This window comes from Macadamia integrifolia, chromosome 4 (genome assembly GCF_013358625.1).
Source record: "Macadamia integrifolia cultivar HAES 741 chromosome 4, SCU_Mint_v3, whole genome shotgun sequence".
Taxonomy (NCBI): Eukaryota; Viridiplantae; Streptophyta; class Magnoliopsida; order Proteales; family Proteaceae; genus Macadamia; species Macadamia integrifolia.
This window is the reverse complement of record NC_056560.1, coordinates 22256909-22263283: the sequence shown is the minus strand read 5'-3', so window position 1 is coordinate 22263283 and position 6375 is coordinate 22256909. Positions and strand designations below refer to the sequence as shown.

Sequence of the window (6375 nt, the reverse complement as noted above, 5' to 3'; positions counted from 1 at the left end):
ATATGGAAACTTTTGTGCATGTTTTACAAGACTAGCTCCATTTGATTCATCATCCTTCACCATTTTGATCAATAAATCGCGAACCATATCATGAATCTTGCATGTGTATACAATCCCATTGTAAGTCTTATCAACCACTTCTACCAAATATTGATTCGTAAGCCCTGAAATACAATCTTCTGCAGCCACTGTTGTTAATCGACCATTCCTCACAGGAACAAAACCCTCCCCAATCCACCAATGGACTACCTGTTCCTTGGTTATGACACAATCCTCAAGATAGAGAGAAAAACAGAGGAATCATGATTTTAGATAAGAGGGGAGCTCATCATAGCTTCATTGCAATGAAGCCATCACTGAGTCATCATTCTCTGCCAACTCTTCAGGGAAATTTTCTGCAATTCTCCTCCATTCATCATAGTAAGGCAACTTACAGAGCATGATTCCTCCCATTGCCAAATAATCACACCAGACTGACAGCATTCATATTTCTCCTAGTTATGGAAGCACTCACTCCAAATTCTGGAAAATACAAATAAATTATACATAACAATAACACTACAAGGCAAAGAAAAATGATAAATTACAATGACACTTCCAAACCTAATCCATATATTTTCGATGTCCTTTGTTCTTCCTTTTTCCACACCCCTACTCTAAACCCAGCATCTTCAATTGGGAAAGATTCCAACTTTGGGCACCAAGAAACAATCACAAATCTAAGGGAAGGCATTGCTTGATGAACTGCTGCCCACTCCCCTTCTAAATCTGACAAGGACTCCAACATTAAGCCCTCTATCTTCCAGACACAAGTTGCTGTACCCCAAAATCTCTGGTTCATTTTCGCCATATTTCCTGAACAGATAGAAAGATACCATAGTATTGGAAGTGAAATAGGGTTGAGCCAAGTTGGACTCATCTCCCCTAGAAAGAAATTGAGACGAAGCTCATGAAGTTGTTGAGGAGGACAGAGTTTATTCATCTTTGCCACAAGATCACCACCATGACTGTCAAAACAACTTGTGGTTAAAATTTGCAGCTGTTGAAGATGTAACAGAACATTCACCTCATCATCTCCAATCTCATCACCCCCTTGCTAACCGTAATTCAAGCTTTCTAAGTTGGATCAAGCCCTTCAACTCTGAAATACAACACCCTTCTAATTGGTTTGATCTTGCAGGTCTAAACCCCAGCAACTCTTGAAGATTTGAAAGCCTTCCCAACCCACTTCATTAATAATATGGTTGTATCTTCATTTCTTGGATAAACATCTGGTTGTCTATGTGTGTAGGTGGGTCGGAGTCATAAGCTTGTATTACTTGGGAGGTCTATATGATTACTGGTATAATAATAAATTTTCAATATAAGAATTAGTAAATGAATTCTTGAGAGAAAGTCTAAACTTCAAAGATCTCAAAAGAACCATAGCATATATATATATATATATATATATAAAGATGTTGAGGTTTAAAGAAAATAGAAATAGAGTTGCACATTTACCGTGAGGAATTGTTTATGACAAATCTCACAGAGACTTTGCACCCAAAAAAAAAATCTCATAGAGACTAAGAAGAGAAAAAAAAGCAACTAGTTCAGTTCCATACCTCTATCACCTTCCAGTGCTGTAGCATTATAGCAATCGAACAGTGCAAATCAATCTACATATGCTTGGGTGATGATATTCTTCGATTTTAACATGACACTAATGTTAGACGGGATGCAGTAGCTACCAATCACGAGATTAAGTACTAACAAAAGATCGAACAACTATGGAACTGATAAGGAGTTTTCCGAAGTACAATCCAAATCGAAAAAAAAAAAAAAAAATAAAGGAAGGAAGAGGTGAGAGGCTGCTCTGTACATTGACAAGATTAGGACTGGGGAATTTCTCTCTGCAAGGCGGCGGGTACTTTTGTACCCGGTGGTATATTGCAGAGAGTAGGAGGGGTTTGTTGAGGCGTTTCTGGGTGTAACATTCACATGGGAGGTGACACGAGACACAAGCAAAGGGGTGTTAGTCCACGTTTTCCTACTGTCCCAGCTTTTGATTAGAGAGATAGAGACAAGGGGGACCCAATTAATGCCAAGATTTCCTTTTGCTTTTCTCTCTCAAAAACGTGGAGGAGAAGAGGGGGACTCAATTAATGTCAGGATTTACTTCTGCTTTTCTCCCTCAAAAAGTAGAGGAGGAGAGAGGGACCCAATTAATGTCAGGATTTCCTTTTGCTTTTCTCCTTAAAAAAGTGGGGGAGGAGACCGTGGCAATCATTTCAGAAACGCCTCCCTTCAAATGTTAGACGCCTAGTCCTAACACTATAACATGATGTAGGGGTACTGTGGATCCACCCCCTGCAACCCAATTTACTGCGCACATTTATTGTGTCAACGGGTTGCAAAATTGTTCCTTGTTTTCCATTTATTTATTAGAAAAATGGTTTCTATGTGTAACCCCTGTGCCATGAGACACATGAGAGTGAGAAGATTGGTTTAGGAAATAAAAAACGTTTCGTATGTAGATGTCGTTCCATGCGTTTTTATTGACCTTCATATACACGTTGGAATCGCCCACATGAAACACTTATTTTTATTTATTTTTTATATTTGGAAAGAGGCTCTAGCCAAAAGAATATACTGCATCTCTTAACATGTAATATTATATTAAAAATTTTAAAGTAAAATAATAATTAAAAGAAGGCAAAGGAACCCAGTTCACATGCTCAAACACAACCGGGCATGAAAATACCTAGCTTGCGAGGGTAGTTGTGTCTTTTCATACCCAGCTTTGCCTGGCATGGAAATGACAATTTTCTTTTCTCCATTAAAAAAATTAAATTTGTGAAGGTGTATATATAGTACTCTACTAGCTCAAAAAACCTTATCCTTTTATATTTATATAATTCTCAGGAAATATGCTTCAAGAAGCAAATAGAAACTTGAAAAGGAAGGTAATGACACTAATCTAACATTTGAGTTCAAATTTCAAGTAAAAAAATGTTAAGGCTATGTTTGGCTACAAGGAGAATTAAAGGGAAAGGAAGTGAAATTTTCATACTCAAAAGAAAAAAAAAAATTGTATGTAATCATTACCCCGTGTGATTATAACATTAACTTCAAATCATTCCATATTTTGTTATAAAATCTCACTTCACTTTGCCTCCAAAACCGTTGCTATAATATGTAAAATAAAAATTACATGTAAAATGTATCATTACTAAAAATAGTTAAGAAAATTAAGTAGTTTATATTATCACATTGGATCACTGAAGGTAATTATTACAAGCATTTCTTTTTCAAGTACAAAAATTTTATTTTCCTTCCCTTAAATTTCCCCCTGCAACCAAACGAAGCGTAAAGTCTTTTTTTTTTTCCCTCTCTTTTAAATGTATGCTACATGTAAAATTTATCATTTCTTAATGATAAAAAAAAAAAAAAAAAAATAGTTTATACAATGACATAGGATCACATAAATTGAAGATTGGAAATGTTCAATGGGAAGTCTCCTAGTTGGATTCAAGATATTGCGAAGATGATTTTGGAGCAAAATCATACAACAAAAAAATCCTGAAGAAATTCTTGACGGGATTCCGCATTGGTATGTGTGAACCGCGGTGAATTTTCCAATTACAAGAAAGTCTCAAGGCATTCTGAACCAGCATAACACACACATATTAGTGGCTCTATCTCATGGAGACCACCAAATACATCTCCGTTGGCTGATTCTTTTGATGGAGCATCAGAAATTAACGTCTCAGCCAAGGAAATTGGCTACCAGCAGCTCCAGTCAAATCTCAACAAATCAATCTTTAAAATAGTTGAGCTTATTGAAGGTATTAACCAACCTATCTTTAATGGATTATAATACGCCAGAAATCCTCAAGAGAATGGTACTTCTTTACCATATAAAAGTCCAGCAACACCTTCAGGATACACAGTTCATGTTTTCCAATGGAAAAGTTTCCAACTCAATGCAGTTCTACTGCAATTTGTCCAAACATGTAATGATCTGTCGAGTGGGAAAGCTGACCTTGAAAATTTTGCTAGAGAATTAACTTCAGCTTTGGACTAGATTGTAAACCACTATTTTTCCATTCGAGATGTTTCGAGCATGAGGGATATGATCGAGAAAATTTTTGATTGGGATGATTCACGATGTGAATGTGAAATTGGAACAAGGATAAACATTCCACTTCCAGACGGAGAGAAAGTACATATATCCAAAGAACAATTATCTTTTTCCTCAACTCCAAATGCACAGAATTGCAGAACCGGGGGTGGTGGGGGTGGTGGTGGGAGAACTTACCTCACTAGTCATCCTTCTTCTCAGGCTCCAACTTAGGTTTATGCTCCGCTTTGAGGGATAACTTCTCAAAGTCGATCGGTATGGACGGAAATGTGACCGTGGGAGGGCCCCTTGGAACAGGTAGACGCGGTTTGAATAGATCCCATTCCCATTGGGTGCCCAGAAACCAAAAAGTTATCGTCATGACTTGAATAGAAGAGAGGCAGTGCTTAGAGGAGTTGAAAGAGGTTAGAAGAGAGCCGGTGCTCCGTGCTAGTGCTTAGAGGAGTTGAAAGAGGTTGGAAGAGAGCCAGTGCTCCGTGCTTTATATATGCTGTTGCAGGCCTCTGTTTTGCTTCATCCAATTTTTTCTTTGTTTTGCCCCCTGCGTGGCATCACTTTAAGCGAACGGCTAAGATTCAGTTAAAAACCAAACTCAAGAAAAATCCGGTTTTAGACTTGAATGAATTGATCCACTCATTTGAACCAAACCAGCCCGGACATAGGTTTGAATCAAAACCTAAAGAAACTCCCACTGTTACCTAATAGTCCGGGTTGACATTTTAGGTTTGGCTATTCGCTTAAAATAATGCCACGTGTCGTCTTCTGCAGGGGCAAAACAAAGAAAAACAGGATGAAGCAAAACAGAGGATCTTTATCCTTGTTGCAGGAGGGTAAGAGTGGGAGCTTCACTTAAAAAAAAAATGTGGGGAAATGAGTGTGTTTGAAATCGGTAGATCCGTACAAGCTTGTGATATTACGAAAATGTCTCTGGAAACACGTGAGGGTAAGAGTGGGAGCTTCACTCTAATTAAAAAAAAAAAAAAGGGGGAAATGAGTGTGTTTGAGATCGGTAGATCCGTACAAGCTTGTGATGTTACGAAAATGTCCTTGTAAACACCTAGGGATGTCAATCGGTACGGTTTTTGGTATTCGGTTCGGTTTCGATATGGTATCGAAACTTAATACTAGATACCGATACCGTACCATACCGTTAACATTTTCAAGTTTGTAATATCGATGCCAAACTGACTCGGTACAATTTTGGTATGGCTTGATTTCGGAATACAAACGGATTTAATTTAACTCACTTTAAATGGGTTCTATCCTCAAAAATAAAAAATAAAAAAATAACTTTGGGTTTCTCCATTTCTGAATTCTAGATCTGAGCCTTTTGGCTTCTAACAGAAAAAAAAGAAAAAAAAAATTACGTATTGGCAATTTCTCAAGAAGTGTCGATATTCGGTTCGCTTCGGTGTACCGAATGGTCAATACTGATACCAAATCGAATAAAAAAAGATTCTGTTTTTCCATACCAAAATTCCTTCGGTACAATTTTAAACGATCGGTTTCAGCGTCTGTTTTCAGTATCGGTATCAAATTGACACCCTTATCCCTATCTATAAAAAAAAAAAAACGCTTAAGCGCTGTCCTTTTAGCCTTAGAAGAGACAAAGTTACATAATCATTCTCCAGTGCCTTACGGCGGCGCTACAGCTTTTGTGGGGAAGAGGAGGGAACACAGTGATGATTGGCGGGACCCTCTTACCACTTATCGGCCGAATAGCATGTTTTCATGTTTTTAGTTTCAAATTTCTACCACAACTATAGTGTATACAACTAGAGTCCGGATTCTTTCCAAACTGGACGGTCCCCACATGGGATCAGATTCAAGGATTTTTGAAACCCTGCCCTGAGTCAGATTAGCTCTACCGGGAAGGGAGCCATACCGTCCTGAAATTTTCTGATGAGATAAACCACCTGATTCCTTTCTGGTTCAACGGAATGCTTGGTAAAAAAGTTAACGTTAGGGTCAGAGTTCATGCTCTGCAAAAAGTACAGCGATGGCAATGGGGGACCTAACTGCCTACACCTAGCCTAACCTTGAAAGGGACGGGAGCAAAGCTGGGGGTTTTCAGGAGTGAGGAGTTCATGAGGGGAAGAAATCAATTATTAATGGATGGGACGAACTAGTAATTAGCCTCAGACATAAGCTGTAAAGTGTAAATAACCTTGTACAACCATGTAAATTGTGATACCCTCGTCTTAAATTCTTCCGTGTCATAAGCTAAGAGTGGAATTAAGGAATCTTATAAA

At 38.1% G+C, this 6375-nt stretch overlaps 1 long non-coding RNA gene across 1 annotated transcript; it reads right to left on the bottom strand.

Moving 5' to 3' along the window:
* Positions 1–391: 391 nt before the first annotated feature.
* LOC122075240 lies at positions 392–2024 on the bottom strand. The gene is made up of 2 exons (XR_006139204.1): positions 1605–2024; positions 392–1339 (listed from the first exon to the last, which is right to left on the bottom strand). It is a non-coding gene; the product is annotated as an uncharacterized LOC122075240 (long non-coding RNA).
* Between the last annotated feature and the right edge of the window lie 4351 nt (positions 2025–6375).